This window comes from Pseudopipra pipra, chromosome 9 (genome assembly GCF_036250125.1).
Source record: "Pseudopipra pipra isolate bDixPip1 chromosome 9, bDixPip1.hap1, whole genome shotgun sequence".
NCBI classification, from domain to species: domain Eukaryota; kingdom Metazoa; phylum Chordata; class Aves; order Passeriformes; family Pipridae; genus Pseudopipra; species Pseudopipra pipra.
In genome coordinates, this window is record NC_087557.1 from 20,230,801 (window position 1) to 20,256,533 (window position 25,733).

At 41.7% G+C, this 25,733-nt stretch overlaps 1 protein-coding gene across 12 annotated transcripts in view; it reads right to left on the reverse strand.

Moving 5' to 3' along the window:
* The window catches only part of NFIA (nuclear factor I A), a 411,656-nt gene that overhangs the window by 272,510 nt on the left and 113,413 nt on the right, over positions 1–25,733 (reverse strand). The window lies entirely within an intron of this gene.

The following is a 25,733-nucleotide window of genomic DNA, read 5'->3' on the forward strand; positions in this document are numbered from 1 at the left end:
AAATCACTGCACTTAACAGGACCACCGAGTACAACCTCCCTTCCCTTCTTCCACATGGGAGCTGCTTGGTGGGGTTTGCAGGCTCAGGGTAAATATTTCCTAGACACAAACTGTAATCTAAGGTTATTGCACAAAGTAGCTTTATTCTGTGTGTTCCCTTCTGTTTTCCATGAAACAGCATACAGTTAAGTTACTCCACTAAAGAAAGAACAGGTTTTTTAAGGAGTGAAGAGGGACTTGGACGTTTGGGCTCTGTCTGTGTCTCCATATAGGCAGGGTGGTTGAAGCTTTAACATTCAGTACTTATGAAAACAAATGAAAAGCTGACGTAACCCTGAGCATTTACATTTTATTTCTGTGTACCTGTTTTTAGCATCTTTAGTGGTTCTCATAACTGCAGGCTCCCCACTCTGCTGGTATTCACGTGCCTATAAGTTAAGTGATGACAGAACACTTTCCATCATGAAGTTGAAGTCTTCAATATGTTTTGTAAAACTGATGCATCTTGTGCCATCTGTAATCCCACTCCGCTGCAATTCAGGGAGATGCAAATGTTGAGTCATTATTATTTGCTAACCATATGAAAATAATTACTGATTTCAGAGTAATTTGTAATGAACATGTGTACACATCTGAAAGAGGAAATGACCAAGTCAAGAAGTGTTCTCTCAATCTCTTCTGTTAGGCGGTTTCCTGCTTTTAAGCAACATTTTGAGATTTTGGAAGGTTGTTTTTTTTTTAAACTTATGATCCTTAGAGAAGTTTACTGAGCTATAATTCTGGGTGCTCTAGGGACTAATGAACTGAAGTAAAGTCAAACACGGGCAGGAAGCACTGTGTTTCAATAGCCAGCCTTTCAGGAATTAATTTACTTAGTTTAAATCTTCACTTTCTACCTCACTCCAGGCCTTCTATACTGGCACTAGAAGCATGAACAAACCTATAACAGAGTACCAGGATAAAACAACGCCTGTTTTCCAGAGATCTGGTCCTGATCACACCAGCTATGTTGTGAGCAGAACCTTGTACTAGGGCAGAAATCTTGAATTTAGTCCTGTGGGCACCAGGACTCACTTCTCAAGGTTAAACTGGGGACACACCTCAGGACATAGCGAAGTGAGACATACAGCAATTTCAGCAAGCAGTAACTCACAGAGTTATCCACTGCCCAAGATTGGCCAGTCAAGGTTGACCAGGTCTTTCTGTTTTAAAAGTTGATTTTCAGTGCTCATAACTTTACCAGGTACTAACCATTAGAGGACATTTTCCAAAATTCATGTTTTTGTCAGGCTGATTTCTTTCTGGAAAATTTTTATCCAAACTACTTCATCTATCTGTAAGAAGGTGCTAGAAGGTGTTTCAGTGTTACTGTTCCGGTAGTTTGTCCTTGTAAAGCTTGGAAAATATCCTTGTTTGAAAGCAACAACTGGGAGACTGGCCTACATCATCTGTTTCTTAAGAAATGCTTTATGGAAGCCTCAAAAATCCATCAAATCTGAAAATCCTTTACAAACTCATGGTTTGCACATGCTCAGAAAAAGTTTTACAGCATTAAACTGCTAAAGTTAGAGCAGGTTTTACACTTTGGGCGGAGCGCACAAAGCCTGTGTCACTGTCAGGGGGTCCATGAACACCTCTCTAACATTCTTCCCAACATTTGCTAACTTTTAGGTGCTCAATCTTGCATTCTCAGCGGTGTCCTGTGAATATCCCCTCTTCATGTGCAATTAAATGTCATTTACAAAGCAGGTAATGAGTTAAAATAACCGTGCCCCTGTTGCTTAGGAGGAAGTATATCTCTTAGCTGGTACTAATGGATGGCAGCTATTAGTTACTCCTACATTAAGATGCATTCATATTGAAATTTTGTACTGTCATTACAATGCATTTGATTAAAATTCAGAAGAATTACACATTAGATATCATGTGGCTGGATGGAAGCGTAATTTAGCTGAGTCTGCAGATGCAGTCATGCAGGTGTTTCTGTAATTCTGATTCACTCGGTAAAACTGTCGATGTTCAGTGGCCCTCAAATCACATAACCATCTGTGGTTCAGTTCCTTGTGAAAGGAATTCCTTGCGCCTTTTATCAGATATGATCACTGGATTCCAGAACAGAACTTTTGTGAATCAGGCAACATTTAAATGTCAGGTGTTTTAGGGGGGGACGAGAGGTATTACCGACTTCAGGTATTTCAGCTTGCATTTGTTAACCATAGAGCTAGTGCAAGAACAACATAAAATCTGGAGTCTTTGTGGGAACCTTCCCTCACTCCAAGGAAGCATTATGCCTTCTTAAATAAGAAAGAATTAATAAGTCTGGACTGTGTCTGATTTGCAGTTTTTAAAACTAAACCAACCCTGGCCTTATGAATCTCCCTACAAAACAGTCAGGCACCCCAAAAGCACAGTGTTTTTTAAGGTAGATTCACATTTTCTACTTAGACCAAGTATTGATAAATACAGTTTTAAAAGCTGCAACTATTGCTGCTTTTAGTTTTCACAAACAACAAGATGATGCCAGTTACTTTCAGTGCAGAGCCAGAGAGCTGAGCCCAACACACAGGAGGGTCCACAAATGCCAGCAGAAACTCCTGCATCCTTAAAGACCTCCACATGTACCATTTCTTTGCTAGACAGAGAACTTCTCAAAGGGAGGAAGCCACAACTGGGAGCAAGAGATGAAGAAACAGGAAAAAATAGGTGAGGAAATCAGGGACAGAGCCCAGAGGAGCTCTGGTTCTGTGAAGTGGAAGGGTTGTGGCTGGTGGTTTGCAGTGTAACACTGCTGCCCTTCCTACAGGGTTTTCCAGCCCATAGGTCTTCCCAGGCTGGGAAGATTTAGCCCTTTGCTCCATTTGGAAGCAGGGTGATGTGACTTTTGGAAAATCACAGACTTCACTTCATGGGAACCCATTGTGGAGAAACATAGCTAATGTGCAGTTTTGTCTGTAAAGACTTTCAGGGTGGAACATGGTTTGAAAGAAAAAAAAACAAGTCAGAATCACCGGTGATTTCCTCTTTACCTCAAGGATCACCACGTTTACACATTTTGAAAAAATGACTGAGCTGATTTGCAAGAGACTTTTATTTTTAAGGAAAAATAAAGACCTCACAAGAATTTTAGTCCATAAGCAACATACGGAAATGAGAAAAATCTGTCCTCGGTCAATGAAATATTTATTTATCATTGAAATCTCAGACATTTGCATCCAGTGTAAGGGCAAGACAAATCTTATGCATAACCTCCTGGAGAATTCAGTTAAAAGCAGTTTTGGATACCTGTAAGTAATTATGCTATCACATTCTCTAACGGATTTAATTTGGGCCAAGTAGCAACTACTGTATGTCCAAAAAGATAATGAATTAAAGCAGTGCTTTGGCATATCCCCTTTCTGAAATGTTAGCAGCCTCTCAAGTGACTTGAAAAATGGGCTTCAATAAATGGACAGGAAAATATATGCAATTAAATTCAATCAATAAAGCTGTCCTTGACCAAAGTCCAAACATTAAAAACAACTCCAATTGAATTATGAGAAATCCTTTTCTGATTTTAACTAGATTAGTTTAATCACATGTGCATTGAAGTTGCGTGCCATTCCTCCCTGAGTTTATGGAAACAAAAAGCAACATACTACTCGCTGTCCCTTGCCTCAGCCCCACTGTAGCTTTTCCACAGAGAAGAGCTCTGTTCTAGAAGAGTCATTTTCTGGTGAACAAAGTCACTCACTCAGAGGAAAATGGCAATGCAGTGTCCCAGGTGATAGCCCCGGTTACCAGCCAGGTACTCCCTCTCCTTCACTCCCACAAACTCCTCATCCTCATAACTAGTCTCTCTTCCTTTCCTTTTGTTGAGAAACAGCAACATTTCCAAAGCCCTGAAAAGCTACTCAAAATGTAAACCTCTTTCAAATCTCAAAGTAAGTGGAAGGTTTTGACACATCTCCTCCATTTGCCCTAGTGTAGTGATACAGCTGAGGATAAATATACCAAATCAGGGGTGCTCCAGACTGTGGTAAAAATGTACATAGGTACAAACCGTAGAGATAAGCAACCCTGGCAACAGGACTTCTTCAGGAGGAAAAAAAAGGCACTTAAATTCAGAGACTTCTGGAAATAAATTTTTTCAACAAAATTGTTGAAAAACTCTTACTCTATTGTAAAAACTCTTACAAACAAGAGAGTATGTATAGATTCAAATCCTCACTGAGAAATACAGCCCAATATGTGCCAACCAGGAGAAATTTGGTAATTTAAAACTCTGTGCAGAAGTACCTCCCCATTGCTTCAGAGAAAGCAAAAGTTCATCTCTTCCCTTCCCCAGGGAAGCAGGAACAGCTGACAAATAACTTCACAAAAGACAAACAGCCTCCAGCTGGGGATCCCTACACAAGTCTACTTGCCTGCAGGAGATCTGAACCAGCAACACCTGTGAGCTGAACATTGCTCTGCTGCTTCTCTGAGCTGTCCCGTACAATCAAAAGTATTCTCTTAAATTCAGAGGGAGAATATAATATGAGGTTATTTTAGATCTGACCTTTCAGCCACGAAGCATTTATGATATGAAATAGAGGGATCTGGGAAAATAACTCATAAGTAGCTAAGTGTTAGTTGAATTTTCACTCTTCGGGGATTTGTGGTTTTTCAGCAATTCTTTCCAAAATGAAGGCTGAATTAAGACAAAATGATATGCCTCAGATAAGGGACAGTGGATCAGAAGCAAAGATATTTCCTGCAATAAAACATTTATTTTGCAATAAAACATTGCAACCAGCAAGAGGGAGGAAAAGTGTTGGTGGCAATGGGTTTGCTGGGTCTGCAGGATGGCTCTGGAGACCTTCCAATGAACGTATCCCCACAAAAGCTCTGTCCAGATCTTTAATAGGACACAGAGCCAAGTGTGACAAAACTTAATATGAAATGTTACAATAAGAATAATACCACAAATAAATGCCCAACGCTGCCACTATGAGACTGGGAAAACTCGCACTGATGAAATCTCCTACTGACTTTATCTTGACCACATTGGCTGATACTTCCATAACGTGTCAGGAGATCAAGCTGAGTAGAAAGACACCTGAAAAAAGCAACCACCTTCCTGCTGACAGCAGAACCTCTGCCTTGGACGATCTCTAGCTGTTTGCACACATACTGGGAAGCCCAAGGAGCTTGTATTCCCTTAGCAACCAAAGTTGGCACCTGTGATATTTGTTTTCAGCGACTGACACCAAGAGTTTGAACTTACATCTGTTTTACTGAATTACGGTAAAACAGTATTAGTAATTGCAAAAAGCAGCTCTCATTTGGACAATGCCATGCAGATCATTTGCAGCCTGTGCTGTCTGTAATTTCATTTCACATCCCCCCCAGAAAATACAGGAAACTGGACAGCAGAAAAACATGACAAGTCTTATGCAGGCTGGGTCTTGACAGTGTGACCTATTCCCAGCTATAAAACTTGCTTATGTAGAAGTTTTCCTAATGTCTTTTATAGTTTGTTGGTGAAGGATTGTCCACGTGGTGCCTTATCACAAACTGTGGAATGAGTCCAGGAGATGGCAACAACATGAACTGCTGTGGGGGATAACAAGGACTCTGTTATGACTGGGAACGTTTGCAGTACTATAAATAACTCTATCAATATTGTGATAATGGCACTTTAAAGAGGTCTATTTTACAAGTGTTGAATGTAAGAGAGACCACAGCTGTGCTCATTAATTCTGAAGTAGGCTCCTCTCTACGTACAATTTGCAGGTGTAACAATAGGAGTGTTGACTCAGTGCAGGTCTAGCTAGTGTTTGGATTAAAAAAAAGGTCACAGTAGCATGATTAGTTCTTAACAAGTCTTTATTGTGTTTGGCAGAGGGAAAGCAAATGATGATAGTTTAATTGAAAACAATAAAAGTAAAATGGAACTTTGTTACAGAATTTATCTATGCGTAAATAGTTTCTCCCCCCCAAAGAGCAAGTACCGTAATTGACAGCAGTAGATCTTTTGATAATTAATTGCAGTAAATTATCACTTGGCACAAAGAAGGCATAATTCTAATTAATTTGCAACCTTTCCAGCATAATACTGAATTGAAAATGGCACTGCTGTAATTTTTTTGAAGCTAATATAGAACTGGAGTACAAACAACATTGTGATGCCTTCTTGTGTTTTCCTTGTTTGAAGTTGAACCGGGGTGATTTGGTCCTCTCCACACAATTGCTGTACCACGTGGAGATGACCCAAATGGGCAAGAGTTTCCGGCACAGTCAGGATTAATCTGCCACAGCATGGGATAATATAATTACGTACAGAGATCCAGGCAGAATGGGTTCAGCTGGGGCTTGTCTGGAACATCAGTGCCTTGATTTGAGGAGAGTCAGGGCTGTAAAGTCCTTTAAATCTAGACTTGATTCAAAATAAAGGTATGTGGTAATGTGGACAGTCCAGAATATTTAGGCAGAGCTAAGGACTACAACGTCTGTCAAATCAATCAGCCTCCATCTTGTTAACTTACAAATGAATTTCCTTTACCTCTAGGAACACAAATCCCCTTGGCAACTGAGGGCAGAGCTATATGGCAAGTCCTCCCGAGGAGGTGTGGTGGAGGGAGATCTGTGGAGGCAGCCAGCTCACAGCATGGGCAGCTTTTAACTCCGAGCACTGCCTGGATGCAACGGCCAGCAAATCCATCTTAAGCAGGATGCTCCGTGAATGCTTATGGATGAGGTGCTGTTCCTCTCTTGTCATAACCAGACTTCATGGTAAAGCTCCCCAGCTAATGATTTGTTAATGACATTAAGATCTGGGCCCCAATCTGTGACATTGCACGCAGCCCACAACTCTTCTGTGCCTCAAAACTTCTCAGTGTCCCTGGGAGATAATATTTACCTCCCGCACATCAGTGTTGTGAGAATAAATTAACTTTGGGAGAGTATGTTGAGCTCCTTGGAAAACAGTTACTAAATAAGTGCAAGTATTATCATACATTAAATCAGATCAGCTATTAAAAACAAGAACAAGTCCTCAGATCTGTAGCCCTTGCTACATCAGTTTCTCCCTCCCTTGCTGATTACTGTTAGCCTTGATAATAATGAACTCAAAGACGATATTAGCAGCCTAACCTATACTATGATTTAATCTTGATTGCCACAGATCAAGGTTTGATTTAATTGCTCTAGAATTAATTAGGAAGAGAAACAAGTTATAAAAAAGAATTTTCGCTCTAAATAAAGAAACTATTTACATTCAATTGGAGTTCATGTTGGAACAAATCATTAAGCTATAAAAGATTACATCTGGGCTAGAATTAAAGTCAAGCCGATTCATTAACCCAAATGGTAGCCCAGAGATTACTAACATGGTATTTCTGCTTTGGTGATCAAAGGATCAAGGATACATGACCAGATGACCCTAATTGAAGCAATCTCCACTGAATTTTGTAAATGAACTTGAAAGTACTCAGAAGATAGTCAACGTGTCAACATGGAGAATAATTTATCCTGGTAGCCTTTGTTTATACATAAGGAAAAGGAAAGGAAAGATAATGGCAATATGGCAATCCTTTATGCGGTACATAAAGCAAGAATATTTTTCTTGAGTTATGGAGGAACTTTATCCAAATTGTTTATAGTTGTCTGTTAGAGCTTTTGAAATAAAGGGAATTTACAGTCAAAAACTTCGTTGCTATTGCCCTGTCAATGACCTCATCACACCTGACCTATAACGAGTATCTTCTGCTGGGTTAGCCCATAAATCAGCCTGCAGGCAAGGCCTTTCCCTCAAAAAGCTGAATTAGGTATGATAGTTTTATTGTGTGAGCTACTGTTCACAGGGGACTGAGTAGAATCTGCTGCCCGTATTTCACTCCAGAGTGCAGGATGGATGAACTCCAGCCTTGGTCCCAATGGTGAAAGGCCAAGTCTGTGCCTCACTGAACCCCTGAACCTACAGACGCTTGACTCGGCACTGGGGAGAATTGCAGATACTTTGTCAAGGTAATACTTGAAGTATAAGCTCAGCTTGTGTTTCAAGTTTTAAATAAGAAAAATACACTTAAATGCTGGAAAGTAATAGGGGTATGACTTCTTTTGAAAGCCTGGTATAGACATTAGTGAAATCTTACATATTCCTCTGTGGAAAATCAAAAGTCACTGAGCATAAGAACTTCCTGAAGAGAGAGACTATGATTCTTGTAATAACAAAGCAAGAATTGGATATGATAACTAGTGATGGACAAACTTCAAAAGGTTCAGGGCTTGTGCTTGGTCTGAGAGCTTTGATGCATATCCAAAGCTTATCCAGACCTCCTGGAGATGTAAATATTGGGATGGAAATCTTGCAAGAACAGGCTCTCTCAAGAGGTTTTTCTTTTTTGGTATTTTGGGCAAGTATTTTCTTGTCACGCTGGAGATACAACAAAAATAGTAATGACAAGACGTAAGACCTGTTCTTTAAGAGTACTTCATCAAGTTTAAATCAAGAATTTAAATCAAGAATATAAAAGTTTCTCTTAAAATGCTTTCCACATCTTCAGACCTTTTTGTGTCTAAGAGGGGCAAACTTTTAAAGTAAATGGGGATAAATATGAACCAGTACCTTCTGAAGTTTAATTGTGCTACAGCCCTTTTGAGTTGGGGTCTTTTGTCATTTTATCTATTTTGGTACAACTGCTTCTATGTATAACACATGTAAAAATGCTGCACAGATTTTTGGATCAATGAGATGCAGATCAAGGAAACAGGAACACTGAAATGTCATTTGTGTATATGGCCATTGAATTAAGTAAATTACAACTTCCAAAGGCCAGGCTTTTCATGAAACCTCGTGTTTGAGGAAGTTCTTGTATGTGTGTACCCATGTAAACTTTCCTAGCACGGAACAAGACCTGAGGAGGGACTTCCTTTGAAGACCAGGCTGGTCAGGGCCAAACTGACTTCTTTTCACAGCATAATAAAAAAACCTCATGTGTCTTTTATGGTTTGAGCTTTGAGGAGCTCTGAGGAGGACCCCAGCAGGTTGGGCTCACCACAGAGCAGGAGCTGGGAGCTGATCTGTAAGATCGAGATTTGTGGTTCCTCAGTGCTGGGAAAGAGGCCAAAGCCCTTTGGAACCCATGGCTTACAACTCTATACCTGTAGCTCAACATTATCCCTAAATGGACATGGTATCACTTAACCATTGATTAATTGTCCTAAATGTTTGTTAAGAAGTTGTAACCTGCTATTTTGATCTCCCTCACATGCTGAAGTCATTGCTGCCTGCGTGTCTAAGCCAGCAGACCTGGCCCTGTTCCTCTCCCATCGCAGCCAATGGCCTAATCCAGCTCCAAGTCCATGGGAGTGTCTCTGTTGACTCCAGTGAAGGCTGGCTGGGATTTTGGGGAGCTGGCAAAGTGCATGGAGAGCAGCACACTGGGCTCTCCCAATGAGCACTGCAACTCTTGTGTGCTGAGGGAGATGCTGTGCACCCAGGGAGTACAGTTTGCCCCCTTTGTAGTAGCAACACCTAAACATGGGATGGCAAGTAAATAAGCACATACGAACCCAGCCAACGCACACAGCAAAAATTACCATCCGTGTTCAGGAAGCAACAAATCAGGTCTCACGTCATCGTCAAAACTATTTAAATTGTCATTGGCCGTGTCACTCTTTCCTTTTTTAGCTGCTCAGTAAGCCACGTTTTGGCATCTTTGTACTCAGATATATATTTTATCTTCAGTAGTGCATATGAAATCTAATGTGTTAATAACTTGGGGAATAAATTTGCATCCAACACTCCATTATTTTTATCTTGTTTTTCTATTTAACCGAGTCACAAAAAGTCTACACTTCAATCTCCAAATATTCCAGAACAGTACAGCAGAATTAGGCAAATTAATTACATATTGGCATAACAGCACTAAGAATAGAGAACGCTACAGAGCTTTGCAAAAGAAGACTTTTCTACAGATGGAAAAACTTAGACACAGTGTTAAAGTTAGTCCTGTAAAAAAACCCCACAAGATGAAAACAAGTAGTTTGTGTGTCTGCTCATGCATTCAGGCTTGGTTCCTTGTTGTTTTTTTCCTCAGTGTTGGCTTTTGGCTGCCCCAAAGTTGTCAGGGCACTGATTAGACCCTGGAACTGGTGAAGAGGTGCGAAGATAAACCTTGCAGGGTTTCAGGCATTCAAGGGATAAAACTGGCTGAGGTGCTTAAATACCAGATATAACCAACCTGCAACTGAGGCCTTTAATGGGTTCGAGGTATCAGCTCATCACTGCGAAGGCTTTGGCTTTCTGCCACTGCAGAACAGGCACAAAGCAGAGGACCACCCTTGTCCTCATAACTGCCCAGTCCAAGGCATGTCAATGAAGAACAAACCAGACAAACAGAGCCAAACTGACACATAATATTTGTTAATAGAGCGGTTTTAGATTTGCATGAGTGGGTCTATTCCTTATTTTGTCTTCCCCTGAGGCAACCCCCTATTTCCATGTGAGGTGCTCACTGCTGTTCTCAAATTCTGTGCTATTTTAGGTACTAAACGGGCAGTCTGAATGAAGTTCATGTCTCCTTGGTGTTTCTGACCTGTCAGACATGCTGGGGTTTGAAAGAACAGGTAATGTACCCGTCAACTAACAAAGAGCACCCAGTGAGGGCTCCAATATTTCTTAAAAAATAATCCTATTGGTAATCATACAGATAGCAGAGTCAGTGGGACAGAGAAAATTATCCCACCCCTACAAGGAACAGATCTGGAAAGGTGCTCTCTGTGAGGAGGAGGATAGCTTAGTCCTAGTGCCTCTTCAGTTTGGGGCCTCTTGGAGAGCTGTGGTGGGGTTTTGCGAGGTGGGAGTTGCACCACCACATCTCACACCAGCCACTGACAGCTGCAAAATGCTGGCTGGGTCTTTCAAATGCAAGCCAGCATAAAGCTGAGCAGTATTCCTTACATTTTTCTCAAAAAAAATTCCAAAGTATCTTGGGAGAGGAATCTGTGTGGTATGCAGGGGTCTGCTCTGCCTGCCTGCCCTTAGAGAGCCACCTTCCTCACACAGCCACCCTGTCCCAGCAGGGCTGGGGCTGCTCTCTTGGTTGGTGCTCATGGGACTGTCACTGCTCCTGCCAAAATGTGAAGCTAGGCAAAGAACCTTTGCCTCAGGAAAGCCAATGCATGGCTCATCTCAACCAGGTGTCTGGTGACTTCTTTATTTCCCAAGGGGAGGTGTTTCCAGGTGTGATAACTGATCAACACATTTCCTGAAGGCAGTGAAAAGTTGGTAATGAGGAAAGTAATTCAGTTAGTAATGAGGAAAGTCCAAACGCAGAGTTTTACAGCTGCAGACCCATGTTAGTAACCCACTTTGAGGGAAACCCATGGCTGAGAGAAACAGGAGGTTTTCCTGCCTCTAAAGTGAGGTGTGTACCAAATATACAGTCACTGCAGCTGATTTTAGAAAGCAGGTTTAGAGATTTTCTGAAGTATGTGAGTTGTATGTTCTCAAATATTCAGCATTTATTTTTAGTCAACTTTTGGAAATTTCAGTGCATCTTTTATGAGGATTTTGCTACGTGGCCTCCAGGGCAGCTGGGGGAGATGTGCAGAGTCCTAAAGGACAGATGAGTATGAGCTGCCCAAGAACTCTACAAAGAGAAGCTCCTTTTAAAATTGAAGCAAAGTAATGTTTTAAGGAATCTTAATCAGAAATGTTAAAAAGGATCATGTGTTTTGTGAGGAACTTGAAAAATCAAGCCATGTATTTTAGTACCTGCAGGAGCTTTTAAACCTCACACCTAAAAGCCCCGGCCTTCATTACAGTTATTTGATGAGTCAATGTATTCAATCTCTAGTCAAAAGGTCACTCCACTGAATTCAAAAACATATGTAATTTTTTTTTTTAATACAGATGGAATGCCACTGTAACTGTTACTCTGCTCTTCTGAATAGCATCAATTGTAGTGCTGTAACAATCTGCAGGGGATGAGGTTTTGCAGCTGGTTGCCTGGTCTGAGCTCCGGACTGAGCCACCCGAGATGGTGCAACTCCGCATGAAAGACAGTAATGAGTATCTGCAGACAAGATGTAGGTGTCAAAAATGAGAATTAAAGTAAAAAAGCACTTGTTCCAAACTGAAAGCTTCAGCTGGAGAAGGTGAGATAATGCCAGGTGATTTTGTTGTACCCCAAGGGAGTGATCCTGTGTTGTGCAAGATGAATTCCTCCCTGGAAGTGCCCCACTCTTCCTTGACTGCCAAGGCAGCCTAGTATCTGTTTCAGAGTAGATACCTAGTTGTTAGGCAGTAAAAATAACAGGTGGATCCACCCTGCATGCCCAGATGTGGAATGTGCTGTTTTCTATAGGTATTATATGCACATTTGATGTCAGGACATTTACAGAGATATAGAAATTAAGTTAAAGCACAGACCATAATTAAAAGGATCACAACTAGGATCTGGATGCTGTCTCTCTCACACCGTTGTCCTTTGAACCTTGGAAAAATCACTCTAGGCAGGATTTTTAGGGATGTTTAGGTGTGAAGTGCTGTTGGTGTCAAGTGATTCAGCCAGATTGCAGTCAATTATTTAGACATCTCAACACTGATGGGATTGTTGCCCTTATATCTCTGTCTCTGTTTCCCTGTTTTCAACACAGGGATAGCACCTACCTGCCAGGCAGGATTACTGTCCCCAGTGCTTTAAGATCTTTGGGTGGCTGACGCTGCCGGTGAAAAGTGCAAGCTCATCATGAATTTCAGATTGTCTTGCATATGGTGCACTGCAGACAGCACAGCCCCCGGGCCCTGCGGCGCTGAGCACCACCACAACCGACCTCAGATTTGGTGACAAAATTCGTAGCACCAACTGATCTGTGAGATCAGCTGCTCCCTTCCTCCTGGCTTCTTACTGACTCCTGCTGCGTGACTCAGGGGCCTGACAGGAAGCAGCATCAAGGAAGAAAGTACTTATTGTCGTCTCCGTTGCACTAGCACCAAAACATGTGCTCTATTCCTTAAAATGCAGCTTCAGAAGAGAAAAATAACCGGTTTTCCCTGTGTGGCTGGAGTCTGGCTTGAGCACTACACAGGAGCAGACAGGCGGATGCGAGCGGCAGCGGGAGCTGCTCGAGCCTCCCAGTCAGTTGCCCATCTCTCCCAGCAGGTGATGCTAAAGCGCGACTGTTTTCAGCAATTTTAAGGAAGTGGAAGATTTTATCGGGGGAAATCCGAGGTGGTAGAAAGGCTTCTGGGGCTCAGTGCTGCAGGGGAACATACTGCAAACATCCTGGAAAACCTGGAGACCAATTTGTTGCTGTCTTGTATTTATTAAGAGCTTGAAAAGTAACAGGGTTAGAGCTTCTGTGGGTTTTCAGGAGTTTTAGGTGACATGCTGACGTTTACATGTGTGTTTCTGCAGTCCTTACAGCTCAAGTACAATGCCAGCATCTTACTGTCTTACTATGCCATGTCTTGACTCTTGCCATTAGAGAGCTCCTCACTTTCATTTCCCTACCATATCCATATTGTATTTCCTAACCTCTGTGCAGGGCAGCCAGACCATTCAGGGCAAGTAATTTGGAACAAGATATTCAGCAAGGGTTGTAGCTTTCTGGTGACTTTTGAAATATGCAGTGACATGTATTAGTAGGAACAAAGCAGCCTTTTGCCTGTAAATGCTGCCGAAGTTCAGATACGTTTAAACTCCCTCCACTCTCTGGAGCCGGGAGAGGAAATGGTTCTGGAGTGGGAAGTATAGGCTCAGATATACATTTCCTTGGAATTTAGGAAAATTAGAGGGAGTTTGGCCTTGGTTTTACTTCCATTAGAACTTTTCTGAGGACTTCTAGGGCAGGCAATATAATTGACTCTGAAATGAAGTTTCAAAATTCAAAGATTCATCTGGAAGGTATTAATAAAAGCAATAAAAATATAAAATTAAAACCAGTTCTTTTAGTGAGAAAAACTGCCTACGTTTTTTGAGTTGGATACTTTTTGTACTTCTATAGATGAAAAGTCTTTTTTTCCCCTTTTAAGAAAAAAGAGACTTCTGGGGTCTGCTGTAAGAACACTCTTTGGTTCTCAGCATCCAGACCATTAGTCCTGGACTGATGTGCTTTAGGAAACATACAAGAGGTCCCTGTCACAGACAATTTAGAACAATGCATATTTTGGGAAAAGGATGTACAGAAAGACAAAAGAATTTCTCAGGATCCTGTGTCTGGTATGTGGAGGGGCTCAGAGGAGGAGAACTTGATTCCTCATCAAGTGCTTGGTCTGCTGGACCATTATTGCTACTATGCTAATACACTCGTCAATTATACACTGGGGCTGTAGGATATAACACCACTACCTCCCTGCTTCCTAAATTCCTGTAGGCAAACATAACACGTTGTCAGGAATCCAGTACTGATGTGCCTTTTCCCTGACTGATGCACTTCCTTGGGTCAGAAGTATATCCTGGGACAGTTAAGAATGCACCAAGATATATGGACAGGTTTGTTTTCTTCAGAGCCCTTGGATTAGAATCAAATTGCCTGAAGGAAACTTCTAAGAGCATTTTAGTTTCTTTTAAGAAAAGAGTTTCTGCAAATATTACTGGGTTTGCAGTTTTCTTGTCACTGACTGTATTGGTTTTTCTTGGGTTCTCTGGAGATATTGTCTGTTCATGTGCACTGTAAGCAGCCACTGCAGAGGCTGTTTATTAAATGCAGATGTTTTGCATCCCCTGCTCTCTGGAGATCATGCTCATCACACTGGGCTTAATTCTTCACCCACCTTGGGAAAAGGTTATCAGTGGGAATGAGACAGTTGCAAAGGTAATGAACAGGATGAACTCAGTTCTGTATGAGCTTCTATGGTGATAGATGAGGTGGGGACCAAGCCAGGTGGCTGTGGAGCAGGAAAGTTTGCTGACAGCAAACTGCAGGAGAGCTGGAAAACAGCCTGATGGGCCTTTGGATCAAATTCTGAACCAAATGAACAGTGTTATACTTTTGGGATACCCTTTTGGATAGGTGGACAACAACAAGGTGTGCGTGAGCAGAATGGATGGTAAGATTTGAAGAGAAACTCCAGGAGACAGATCAATGGTGTTGAATGTGAAGTACAGAACGAGAAATCTGACACTGTTGTACTCTTTCTGCCCTAACTCATGCAAAGTATGAAATTCAGTATGTAAGAGAAAAATAAGATTTTTCTCCATTGTCAGTGACCCTCAGTAGCTTTTACAAGTGGAGCTGTTATTTAAAAAAGGGAGGCAAGAGCTTACTTCACTTTTTCATTATTTGAGAGACTTGGGAAAGAAGGATAAATATGGCTCATAAAGACTGTAAAGCAGCTAAAAGCAATTGCAGAATGAATTACTTCAGAGTTACATGCTGTTATTAGAGTAAGTGTAAGGTGCTATTCTTTTCATAAGAGCCAAAGAAAATAAAATGGGAACTTCCAAGCAATAGTATTCTGACCTCACCAAATGCCTTTGTCTAATTTAGACTGCATTAGCAATTGTGTTCTTTACACAATCCGTGGTAGGATAGGGGAAGGATTTATAGACAGCATTATGTCCTAAAGAGATTCATACACTGAAATTATCAAATGCATTTAAAAATACAAAATTAGCACTTTTCATCCATAAATTTCCAAAGTTGTATTTTAAAAGGAGGACATTACCTAACTCCATGTAAACTAAATAACTTTAAGTCGAATGAGACAATTTATGTTTGCAAGATGTTTATACTTGAAATAAGAGCATCATTTAACATCTCTTTGCCTTTTTCTCATGCTGATTTATCTCCCAGATTTCTGGAGGTCACTTTATTGGTAGAAGTCAGCATTTGTTGTGTTTTGCAATGCAAAAATTCTTTTCATTCCCTAACACTAGAACAATATTTCATTGAATTGCTCTGGTTTATTAGACTAGTTGCACAGATGTCCTCTCTTCCTGAGCCAGATGTACAGAGTGCTGCTTCCAGCTTAGCCCAAACTGGAACATGTTGACAGAATAACATAACTGAGACCAGACATATTGCATTTTACACTAAAGGTCATGCAAAAAGCACAGGCTGCATATAGCATGGGCTGTTTTACATAAACACACATTTGGTTCAGCTTTGGTATAGGGATTACTGAAAGAATGCTTGGGGAGGATAGGCTATAAAGCAGTTGGAAAGATCTGACAGTCATTGAATGAATTACCCCAAACTGGTACATCTTTGAGAACAAGTGTGAAAGGCTCTCTGCAGAAGGAGGCGAGAGAAAACTTGCAGAGACAGAAGCTACTTGGCAAGTTGAACAGGAGATTTCCTGAGGACTTTTCCAGTGCAGTGGGATTGACTCAGCACTGTCTTTACCTTGCTAATACCTTTCACCAGCAAAAAAGGACTTACGAAAAGGAGAATAAGAGATCAAATTGCTCAGCAAGGAAGTTGTATGAATGCAGGCAAGGCCAGGGTGTTTCCAGTGGCTGCAGTATCTATTTTCGAAGCAGAGCTTGAGGGAAGCAGTCATGGATCCAGATGTTACAGAATCCTTCCATTGTTCTAAAGAGCAGCTACCATTTCAAATACTTAAGTGTTACACTCACACAAGCTGAAGATGCACACAAGGACCTGCAGCCAGATTAGTTCACAGACTCATAGAGTGGTTTGTGTTGGAAGGGACCTCAAACATCATCCAGTTCCAATTCCCTACCATGGGCAGAGACACCTTCCTCTAGATCAGGTTGCTCCAAGCCCCGTCCAACCTGGCCTTGAACATTTCAAGGGGTGGAGCAGATGCAACTTCCCTGGGCAACCTGTGCCACGGCCTCACCACGCTCACAGGGAAGAATTTCTTCCTGATATCTAATCTAAAACTACTCTCTGTCAGTTTGAAGCCATCCCCCCTTGTCCTGTCACTCTTGTAAAAAGTCTCCATCTTTCTTGTCAGCTCCCTTCAGGTACTGGAAGGCCACAATTAGGTCATCCCAAAGTCTTCTCGCCTCCTATTTGAGGATAAGTGTGCAAAGCCAAACCAGGGACAAAATTCCCAATATTTCTTTGCTAACCAGGTTGGTCTCAAGTGGTAAAAATCTTGCATGGCACATGCTATGCTACCCTCGATCCTGGTGACAGAGGAAGGGGAACAAAACCCTTGTGAATTTTGGAATTCACTTGTGACTTGCAGCAGGGTTGGGTGTTTTTATGCAGGAGACTTAACCCCTCTCAGTTTTCTGATCTGAAATACTGGTATAACCACTAACCTCCTAAGGAGACTGTTCAGTTTAAATAATCAGTGTTCATAAAGTCTTTGAATTAAAAGGCAGTACAGACTGTAAGTGCCAAGGATTACTGGTATTACAAACAAATGAACAACAGCAAATGACTAGAAGCACGCCGCAAAGGAGGAATGTCATTAAGGAAAGAGGTCCCATTTCAAGCTGCCAAATACAAAGGAGTGAGTCATTTATTTTCAGTATGAAAAACATTTCAATGATGCTCTTTAAGTGATTCTGCTTATGATCATTACTCCTTAGCTAACTGCTATAAATACTTCGAAGTGGTGACACGGTCTTCTATTCCCACCTAGAAATGCAGAAAAAGAGGAGAGAAAAATAGAAAAATAAAAATAGCTGAGGAAGGCATGTCTGGTTTGCCACACGCTAAATTCAGTAATTTTTGTCTGATGCATAGTTTTGCCTTTTTTTTCCCTGAAGACATCTGTGTGTGTGTGTGTGTGTGGACTGAACTGTCCCATGCTTTGTCGTTACAGTCTGACTAAGATTTATGAGTTGATAACTGTCTAAATTCTGGATCACAAAGCATCGTTTTTGTTCTCTCCTGACCTTAGCTGTGACCTCTGGGACTGCAGGCAGAGAGAAATGTGTGACTTGGGTACAGTCAGGCAGGGTAACGCAATCTGCTGGCACTGCTAAAGCACAGCGTCACGTTTCTGTGACACAGAGTGCAGTAAATTGGCCCGCAAAGGAGTTACAAAGACTACAAGAGGCGTAGGAATTTCTGTCTCAAACATTTTCTAGCAATGCTCCAGCTCCCTTGGATATGCTCAGTATGCCCAGTGACAAAGGAGCAGGTTATGAGTGAATTACCAGGTTAATTTAACACACAGTATTCTGACTGTTTTTTGCAGTAGTTGTGATTTGAAACAAAATTGTGGAAATTCTGGTACCTGAAGTTTTGGAACAAAAGATGTATGTGGATACACATACCTGCTTATTTATTCCTTACAATGACTAGTGCATTTGCTATAATGGGGTTCACAGAACAGGCTGGTCTCTCCCCCTTATGCTCCTGCCTAGCTGCCAGACCACCCAGCCCTCCTGCACCACAAGGACTTCTCTCACTTACTGCCTTGCCTAAACAGCATCTCTGTCTGGTCCCTGCAATAGAAAATCTTTTAATATACAATGGAACTGTCAATTTTTCACTAACATAAGGTTATTGAGATATTTTAACCCTCTGAAGAAGAATCTTCTTCTTCCAAAGAAGTCAGCAGAGCAACACTTGTTTCAAACTGGAGTAGCACAATGTCAAGTTGTACTCAGATCTCCAATAGCAGTTGTCTCCATTCCCTCCCCTCCTGGAGGCAATGACAAATAGCAGCCAAACCCCCTGGATGATGCTGCGTGAATTGGCTGAGACAGGATTGTTAGGAGAACATGGTTTTGCTGAGCTCGCTAAGTGACAGGGCTGTTTAACTTGCACGGCACACTCACCCAGGGGCCATCACTGGGAGAGCAAAGGAAATCCTTCCTGCTCTTTGAAAGACTGAGGCTATGCTCTTCCCTCTGGAACGGAGGTGACAGCACACAGCAGGAACTGGGGGCTCACAGAAACAGAGGAGGCAGAAAATAAAATTTTAGGGCTTGCTTTCTGATTGTGTTATTTGCTCCATACACAAGTTTGCCATTCTTAATTTGAATTTAGCTTTGTATATTTGCTGCTGGAAATTCATTGCAAGTGCACTTTTGCTGGGATATGTGGCCTTGTACCTTGCTGATTCCAGAGGAAAGCAAACACAGGTTATTTGTGATGAATTTTTCCCAGGTGATGGTGGTTTAGAGAAGAGCAAGATATGACTCAGGACTTTAAGGAGATTCTTGCCTCTGCTTGTTTCAAAGCTGTAATTCTGGTCCTATGTGGAAGTGACAATGGAGAAGCCAAAGGCTCCTAGGTGGAAAAGGAGGCCCTTCCAACACTGGAGCCTTTCTGGCAGGTATGAGGTGGAGATGATCGACTGGGTGAGTGTGGGATCCCTGCTCCATCTCTACTAACACCTTTAGTGCATATAAAGAAGAAAAATTCTGGTCTCCAGCTCCGTAGCTCAAAGACATCTTTGCAGAACTATGTTTCTTGCAAAATAATTATAACTGCAAATTAGGAATGGGGGTGTTCAGCACCTCCTTACATCTTTCTCATATGCATCTAAAATAAAATAAGTGTTGCAAAACTATTGTAACCTTCTGCCATATTCTGCTATAGGTTCAAGTCAGACATGAAACTGAGACACTTGTTTAGTCAGGAGCAAACAATGTATGTGTTGGATTTACTGCCATTTCTAATCCCAGCAAACCTATTTTCTGCACTAAACAGTCCACTGTATTTGTAGCAACTTTAAATGTGCAACTCAAATAATGCCCAGCTGATCTTAGTCACACCAGGCTTTCGTAGCACAGCTTTATGCCCTGTGGAGTGCCATGCCCTCAGCTCCTGGTGGTGATGCTCGTCCTGAGAGAAAAGGACATTCAGGGGTGACACCCACAAAAATCAAAGGACATTTTTCCACTGCCTCTACGGATAAGTTTGGTTCAGACCAGTGTTTCTCAGGGATTCCTTTGCAGATTTTAAGGGGACAAGAGCAGAAGCAAAAAAACCAAAATTCATTGAGTTGGGTGAATCGTGGTTGTGTTTGCCAGTGGCAGGATTTATCTTTACTCAAAAATGTTGCTGCTGTGAGGCCCTTTAATTGCAGATGGGTATCCAGGGATAGGCAGAGCCTGATGTACTGAGCTTCCCTTCCCATGCAGGCTATAATTTCTTTCTGGAGAAATTACTTTCCAGAATTCAGTGGGCTTTGCTCTTATTTAAAGAGATTTCATAACAGCCTTTCTAAGAGACCGGTTCTCAAAGCTCTAAAATCTCATTTTGGATGTTCAGCTAAGTTATAAAACTGAGAGGCTGAAATCAGTGCAGCAAATTCTTTCCTAAAAGAGCGAGTGTTTGAGTCATTCTGAGTAATATCCACGTTATGGATGGTCTAAATCTATAATGCCTGGGTCAAGAGCAGACCAGGGCCTAACTGAGACCCTGAGATACCATTTAAACATATATAACAATCATGATCTTTACTTTTCTAATGACTGGAGTCTTCAACAAGGAAAGGGAGAAGTATTGAATGGAATATATTACTGTCAGGGTATATTTTACTACCTGAAGTATTTTATTGACTGCTTCAAGGGAATCAATGCCTTAAATAAGCATAACTGCATTAGGAAAAAAGAGAGATTGTTATATGCATTCCTGTGTTTTAAGTTCCTGTTGTATGTTTTATGTTTCATGCAACTTGTTGAGCTGGTTAGGGTTTAGGAAATGCTTGAGAAAGGAAATGATCTTGACATTTGCAATTTATTTGTAAAACAGATGCAGAAACTGAAGGTAAAAAAAAGATTTGTCTAAGTATATGATGGCATAAAAATTGGAATAAAATGCTAAATAAATCAGAGGGACATATATGGAAAATAAATGTGTCAAAGCCAATTTAAAATTGTGAAGATAAATTCAAAAGAAGAAAGCCAATGCAAGATAAGACAACAGAATATACAGCATGGATGTGCCTGGGCTTTAAGTGGAGTCAGGATGGTTACATATATTTGTACTTCCCTGCTAAATTCACCCGGACGAGGATCTTATCCCAAACTTTTTGCACAAGTTTAAGCAGGGTCCAAAGGGATTATGTTCTACATGTTTTAGAAATCACACAGCTACCTATTGATGTTCCAAATATATATTTCTGTTCTGACTTCGTTACTGTGAATTAACACATCTAAGACCTACTTATTTCAAACCATCACATAATCGGAATTTTCCCTTCAGCTCCTGATACAGTTGATGACATCCTTAGCCCAGCACTGAGGCATCTCAGTGTAGATGTGCATGTTTTAAGGACTTCTGGGTCATCATATGGTCAGCAATGTATTTCATCCCTTGGTTAATCCCTCGGATGCCATGCTATGTTTGCCTTGAGGCTTGTTTCAAGGTCTTGATTAACGCCACCAGTCCATGCCTAGTTAAGCTGGCAGGAGCCTGTTCTGCAACCAAAATGGGTTTCCTGTCCCCCCGTGCTCTCCAGATGGTTATTTGCACTCCCTCCCCCTGTGTCAGCACAGGTGTTTCTCTGACCATGCAGTGAGAGATCAGAAAACTGATCTCAGTGAAAACTGACCTGGTTTAAAGAAGAAATGCTTGTTTTTCTGACAGGCCATTTCCTTAGCTGAGTTCACTGAAAATCTCTGAAGGGGGAGGGATGGCAAAGCAGGACTGGAGCAGGCAGCCAGGGTTGGGAGAAGTAGGATGGGACTCTCTCTGCTCAACTTCTCTGGAAGTGTGGGGAAGTGCTTGAAAATACTTAAAGAGTATCCAAGTATCAGTATCCAGCTGGATCATGGGCCTCCTTACAGACCTGCATGAGGAGAACATTCACCCCCACCAAGCTGCTGAAGCGGCAGCTCCCTCTGCCAATATTGGCCATACGAGCAAGTCCCTGTGGGATTTGCAGCCACTGCTCAGTAGAAATTGCCTGTGCATATGCTCTTCCCTCATGGTGAGGGAATTCCTTATAATTGAAATCAACCAAAACTCTGCCTCTAAATACATTCTAATTTTAGACCTTTAAAATCTGAAAAGGTTTTCTCCCTGGTGAGGTTCTAGGCTGCAGTGATACACTGTCAGTTACATTAGGAACAACTTGATGCTTCCACACTAAATTCCTAAACTCAGAGGCTCCTGTAGACTTTGCAGTTCCCTTTCATTTCCCCTAGCTTATGAATAGTTGGTTTATTCCCTAAAGGCTGGATTCAGCCCACCAGGAAAGATCATCAAGTTTGAGAAGAGGATGAATTTTTTGGTGGCCCCAACTTGTTTGCAGATCCCATTTTTCCACCTTACATCACCTGAGGTCTTCACCACAAGACCACAGCAGTGCCACACTCCCTTACACAACAATGACATATCTCCCCATGTATAATGGGGTCGCACAGGGAAGCAGGATTGCAGAGCCAGGTGCCAAGTACATTTTCTGTCACATGGCAGATGACACAGCAGCAAGTCACCTGACCTGACTTTTCTCATTCAAAAGGAAAACTGTCATGTGCTGGATACAAGCATTTTTTTTCAAATGAGAGCTACACTTCTAGTCACTGTAAGGAACAACTCTGAGTTGTGGTTTCTCTATGTAGGTGTGGCTCCCACATGTCATTGTTGTGGTTTATTACCTGAGTTAGGTTTCGGCAGGTTTTGTCTATGAGATCGTGTTTATGCTCACATGGCTTGGCACAAGGCTTTAGAAAATGGGATAAGTTTTGGGAAGGAAGCAGCATCTCCCTCATATGGAGTGGTACCAAAGCTATTCAGATGACTGGCATTCCTGTTGAAAGGAAAGGAGATGAAGATGAACTCAATTCAAATTACTGGGTTGATGATTTGCATTTTAACTGGGACTTATCCTATCTTATACTACAAGATCTGTATCTTGACCTAAGGGTGCCTAGAAAGATTTTAAAGACTCATTTGAGTAGTTAAAATACCTGTTGTAGAACACAGCCTTCTACACCAACTGTCAACAAGGCTTTTAAGTGTTTTTAAGCTTGACGTCAGGGATCGGTATTTCTTAAACACCATGCAAAGATGGTAGAGGAGAGACTGATGTATGTTTTTTGGACTCAGGTGTGCTCCAAAATACTCTTCTGGTCATTTTTAGCCCTGTTTTAAAAGAGGTCCAGAATGACATAAGCCTCTGATGTGGGAGCTGCTCCTACCCTTGACAGCACAGCTCCCTGTCTGCGGCTCAGAGGACATTCCCTGCACTCCTGCACAGGGACTGAGGCACAACCAAAGCAGTGTCCTTCCTGCGGGACTCTGTGCTCTCCCTGCACTCATTCTGCCACACTGAGATGCATTGCTGGTGCCTGGAAGTGATGCTAGTGTGGAAGGTGGCGGAGCCAGAACGCAGCCCACTTATCTTCTCATGAATTAACATGAGACGGTTTGATTAGGTGTGTAACAGAGACCTCAGCGTAGGTATTTCCTAACAGAGTGTCTGAAATACACCGTCAGGACCTCCCCCTCCCCCTCCAGGATGCTATACTTAATTAAATCTCATGGTTTTTTCTTAAAACAAGAGAAATCACAACGAAGAATGAAGGTAAAGCAACAAAAAATATAGAAATATATCCTAAGATGGAACAAGCAGACCTTAACAAGGATTAAGGGAAAAATAGAGCTCTTTAAAGGCTTTGAAAGAACTTTTACAAAAGAGAGTAAAGGCAAAATCAGTCATCCAGACTACAATAACTAGCTTCATTTACAAGTTTTTGTGGAAGATTTATTTTTTTTGCTCAAACAGCTGTTTTGGAATTAAAATTCAATTTTTGCTCGTGTTTTACCTGCGTTTGAGGTAAAGCGTGAAATTTCCTCTAAATGCCAGCCCATACTAGTTCATCCTTAGGTTATTGTTTTAAACATAATTGAATTGCTGGGGTACATTAAACATTGCAGTGTTTTAAGCAGGGGAAATAATTTAATGATGTGGTCTTTAAGACAGTTAATTAGCCTGGCATGTATGAAAGTGTAACAAGAACACCACCTACTGTAAAAGGGAATGTTCTACACTCTGGAGCACTAATTCCTGATTGCTTCACCCTGCATAGAAATCTTTAACCCCTCTTTTGTCAAATGTTTTTAGGCAAAATCACTGAGTTTGGAGTTAGTGACTGTGGCTCTTGCCTGCAGCAGCCAGAGGGAAAACCTAAGAGGTAAAATAAATCACAATCAGTTTAAACATCAGGAGTGATCCTTTCTGAAAAGATTATTCTGGGGTCTGATACAAGTAATTCTCATAATGATGATGGATTTTTTAGCTGGAAATAGTAAGGATTTAAATAAAATTTCTGGTGATGTCAGCACGGTTTTTAGAAAATTGCTTGTGGTGACCGTGCTGCAATGTTCCTGGCTTTCTTTCTGGCTTGATTTATCCACTACAGGATGGGCTGTGAGAACATCCAGCACTCCCTCTGTCCCCTTAGCAGGAGGTGACATAGGTCACAGTGCAGGGAAATGTCCATATTCCCTCCATAGTTCTTGAGCTCTGTATTTTTGAGAACAGCCAGTGGGATCTGTGTCTCCTCTGCAGACGGAGGTGGTGCAGAGCTGAGTTCCACTGAGCTCCTTGGGGTCCAGGAGCTCTCTGCTCACAGAGAACTGCTGGCACTTTGCAGGACTTGCCCACTTGTCGAGGTGTTGCTCAAAGCTTCCCGAAAAGGTCTGCAGGCTTGGACCACCCAGAGTCTTCAAAATGCTCTCGTCAGCTTTTATCAGAACTCACAAAGTGTGGTGTATCTTCATCTTTTAAGCTTTGCCTCTTTATCTTGCAGTAGCAAAGCCATGATATTTAGTGGCTGTAATAACACTCCAGGTTTGAAATCCCCAATCCTCAGGGATCTTTTGCCCCTCACATGAAAGCCACTTACAACTGGTTATAAAGGACCACAGAGCTTCTGATTTTCTGTATTGCTGGGACAGTTGTGAGACAATTCAATGAGAGGATAATGCTTTCTGCTAAAAGGATCAAAAAGGAAAAGAGAAATCTAATGGGGAGGAACAGAGGGGGAATTCTTCAGGGTACAAAGCATAGTACTGGCCCTGTTGAAGGCATTAGAGATGTTGCTCTTACTTCCAATAGCTCCCGATTTTACTCAAAGTCACTTTCTGCTTTTATGTCTGCAGCTGAAACTGTCGAGCACAGCAGAATTTTCTCTTCCAGTCAGAGAGCAGATTTTGTGTTGTGCAAGCGACGCTGAGCACTGGCAGGGACGGGAGCATTCCTGATTAAACAAACTCCCTAATAGACCAAGTCTTGCGCTGCTAAACTCGCATGCATTATTGCGCAGGAGGCCGAGCATATTTCAGCCACAATGATGGAGTGGGCAGCACTCTGTCAGATCAATTATGTACAAGGCCCATCTTCTCTATGATTCCCTCGATTTTTCCTCCTGACAGTTCACCTTGTGCCCAACCTTCTGTTCTCACAGAGAAAAACCTGCAGACAATAGAAAACCTAAGGCTGTTTTTCCTCACCACTAAACGGTATAAAGTAACTCTTTCCTGTCAGGTTTCTCATGACTTTTCACACAAATTTATTTTCCCCAGTTTAGGGGATTTATAACCTCTCTTTCCTTCTTATTTTTTTTTTTCTCTTTGGTAATGTCACAAAGATAGTGAGTGCACACTGGTGTGGTCCCTGTACATTAATAGCACTGCAGCTGGTGGCAGCTACTCCAGCCTGCTCCAGCTTCAGTGAAGAGCTGCTGTGTTCAGACACTGCCCAGGGCAAGAGATCTGATCCATACTGGGCTCTGGCCTATTCCACGTCCTGCCCTGCAAATGGCACTAAGATTGGGCTTTGGCAAATTTCTTTTTTCTGTGACAGAACACACCACTGCTCATGGAATACAAGTCCTAGCAGAGACTGTTTAGTTCCCAGTCAATTATCAGAT